The sequence below is a fragment of the Euprymna scolopes genome, chromosome 1 (assembly GCF_053919585.1).
Source record: "Euprymna scolopes isolate OS-2025 chromosome 1, ASM5391958v1, whole genome shotgun sequence".
In the NCBI taxonomy this organism is placed as follows: Eukaryota; Metazoa; Mollusca; class Cephalopoda; order Sepiida; family Sepiolidae; genus Euprymna; species Euprymna scolopes.
The window spans coordinates 193,862,558-193,865,405 of NC_136482.1; the positions used below are offsets into that span (position 1 = coordinate 193,862,558).

A 2,848-nucleotide genomic window follows, 5' to 3' on the forward strand; every position below is an offset into this window, starting at 1 on the left:
CTTTGTTTGCTCAAAAGACGATTTGAAATTTGAAAGTAGTTTTGAAGCCTTGAAACTGTCGAACAGGGATACCTCTGTCATATCAAATGACTGGAAATGCTTGCTGTCATATTGTCTTGCACGAGTTATCACATATGCAACAAATTGGAAAATAAAACAGGAAGGGAGTAGATGTCATTTGTAAAAATAAAATTGCATTTAATTAAAATGGTTTCTTTTTTTTTTTAAAGGTTGTTATTTATGCGGAAGCGAATGCATAACGCACGAATAAAAAGAAAATGTTTGCACGTACCGTTTGGAATGGGGGAAATATAATGATGTCCGGCAAAGGCATCCAACCTCCCACCTTTGACCTCCGACGTTCACGGCCGTGTTTTTTTTTTTTTTTTTTTTTTGCTGTTGTTATTGTTGTTGCGCGTGTACTCCTTATTTATTAATTGGTCTGTCCGTCTGTCGATGCGTGAGTGTCTGTTGTGGGTTTGTGATACAAGGCCGAGAGATGAGGAAAGATGAAATCTAACAGGAATGATGCCGATGATACTACTACGACTACCACCACCACCACCACCACCACTACTACTACTACTGGTTCGTGTGCCGAATGTTTCTTGTGGTGCTCGAAAACATGCTGTAATAGCGACGGTGGCGGTGATGGAAACAAGGATGCTGGAAGGAGGCGTCGTTCGAGAAAGAGCGAAAGAGAGAGCAAAAAAAAAAGAGAGAAGAGAGTTAGAACGAAAGAGAGAGAGAGAGAGAAAGAGAGAAAGAGAGAGAGAGAGAGCGTAGCAGAACTATTAGCGGTGGCGGTGGTGGAGGAGTGCGGCGGCGTCCGGGCTCGAATATAAAAAGTACAAGGAGAGGGGGGTGGGAGTTTAAAAAAGAAAGAACGGTATAAAAAAAAAAGGTGGGTTTCAATGGAAGGTTTGGAAAAATAAAGAACTGTTGCGATTTCGGGTTTATGGAAACTAAACACTGTAAGAATCTTGAAGTGAACAAGGATACACGCGGACGCATGCGTACTACACAGGTGCACACCTAGACAGAAGAAGCACCCCCAGGGTTATATATATATATATATATATATATATATATATATATATATATATATATATATATATATATATATATATATATATATATATATATACTAGATTGCCACCCAGCATTGCCCGGTTGTATAGTACGTTTAAAACATATTGTAATTTATGCAGATTACGCATGTATTATTATAGAATCAATCCTGTATTGATTATAATATATTACGAGGAATAATTTTCCCGGTGCACTAATTCGCAAAAAAAAAAAAAAATAAATAAATAAAAAAAATAAATAAATAAATAAAAATAAAATAAATAAATGAAAATATAAAAATATAAAAATTAAAAAAAATAATGCTAATGTGGCTCATTAAATTCCGTCTGTATTTGTTTACAATATCACGTCAGCTGATATTTGGGCTTGATGATGAATGGCATTCATCATGAATGCCCTTGAAAAATCACTTCTGATAATTGTTTACTTTTAAAACATGCCGACGAAAAAAATGATTTGCCACGATTTTAAATGATAATTCTTTTTTTTTTTTATTTACTGTAAATTGAACCCATTAATAAGAAAAAATTAAAATATAATAGTGAGAGACACCGGCGCTTGAACAAGGAGGATTATCCGATTTGTATCGAATTCTGTAACACTGAGCTATATCTCCAGATAACATTAAATTTGTTTTTTTTTCTACCAGAAGAAATGATTTGTTGATATTTTATTATTTCCTTTGATATGTGTAATGTAAAATATTTCCCTGTAAGAATTCTTCGTTTTCATCTATAAGAGAGAAAGACTATTTTTAAGATCAGATTTTTTTTTCGATTTCTGTATAAAACATATCTAAGAACACTGCCAGACATATAAATTAGGTTTGTGTAAAATTTGCAAAAGATAGGCTCAACCGTTTCGGAACCCCCCTCTCTCTCTCTCTCTCTCACACACACACACACACACACACACACACACCATATGGCTTTTATATAATAGTATAGATAGAGATAAACACATACAAACAGATTACCCGGCGTTGCCCGGTTGTAAAAAATACGCTTAAATATAATATTTTAATTTATGCAGATTTTGTATTCATTAATATAGAGCAAATTCTCTATTGATTATTATATTGTACGAAATATATATAGCAATGATTTCAAAAGTAAAAAAAAAAAAAAAATGACTTCGGGGCCATTAACTGGAAGCGAAAACCAAAACAGACAGCTCTGTTACCGTCTGACCTAACGCTAGATGGACAAAAAATGTTAAAACATTTAAATGACTCCAAACCAAAAATGTACGAATGTTCAAAAAGTAGTTGATCTACTGCTGCGAAGGTAAACATCCTTCGATTTTAACATCTTACCAACTATTTGGACAGGCTAAAAAACAAATCAAACCTGTTCCCGAGGTCTAAATATCCTATATATGAAGTTTTAACGTCCGTAGATTAAATATTCAGAGACGAGTTAGGTAGAGAAGTTTTACACGTACATCGGCAAGGTCAATTATATATATATATATATATATATATATATATATATATATATATATATATATATATATATATTAGCAAAAGTACCCGTCGTTGATTGGGTTCAAAATCAGCCTACAGAAAATGGACTCTGATTTATGAAAATATGATAGGTTATGAAAAGGAAGGGTTTTAAAGAGATAGCTTCGAATTTGGGGGGTATCAAAACCAAAGCAAAATATGACGAAAGTAAAAATAAAATAGATAAACCCCATAATTTATTATACCATACCTGTTCACACTGAAACACTTACCATAATATTCTGTGGATCT

The 2,848-nt window shown here is 33.3% G+C and overlaps 1 protein-coding gene across 2 annotated transcripts in view; it reads right to left on the reverse strand.

Annotated features, from left to right (window-relative positions):
* Positions 1-707, reverse strand: part of LOC145278837 (uncharacterized) — a 331,556-nt gene extending 330,849 nt beyond the window's left edge. The window contains exon 1 of one of the 2 annotated variants that reach the window (XM_080130694.1): positions 293-707. The gene's annotated coding sequence lies outside the window, so the exon portion shown is untranslated. The remainder of the gene's footprint in view (positions 1-292) is intronic. The other variant, XM_080130692.1, reaches the window with a different exon arrangement.
* Between the last annotated feature and the right edge of the window lie 2,141 nt (positions 708-2,848).